This window comes from Odontomachus brunneus, unplaced genomic scaffold (assembly GCF_010583005.1).
Source record: "Odontomachus brunneus isolate Ranch 3 - 2012 unplaced genomic scaffold, Obru_v1 Obru_scaffold_120, whole genome shotgun sequence".
NCBI lineage: Eukaryota > Metazoa > Arthropoda > Insecta > Hymenoptera > Formicidae > Odontomachus > Odontomachus brunneus.
The window spans coordinates 120,378-120,717 of record NW_022639570.1 but is presented as its reverse complement, the minus strand read 5'-3'; positions in this window follow the sequence as shown (position 1 = coordinate 120,717).

Below are 340 nucleotides of genomic sequence, written 5' to 3'. Positions count from 1 at the left end.
AAAATTGGGACTCAAGGATTGGTCTAAGTATGAAAGGTAGATTCGCCGCGTACGTTAATCGAAGAAAAATTTCGATACGTGCGTTTGACATGCTGGACATAATTACCCTCCCACTGTCATATTAATATTATATAATGTTAGTATTTAATAGCACTAAGACATCCATGCTGTACTCCATATTTACCTCTTCAGTTGTTACTGTTTAGTTATACAATATTTGTTTACTTTTATCTGTTCTACCTATATTTTTCTTCTTGGATGCTTTATGCGGGACAGCCTGTATATATTCAATGTAGCATGTATATACAGGGTGTCTCACACTCTCCTCCGGGCATTTTTA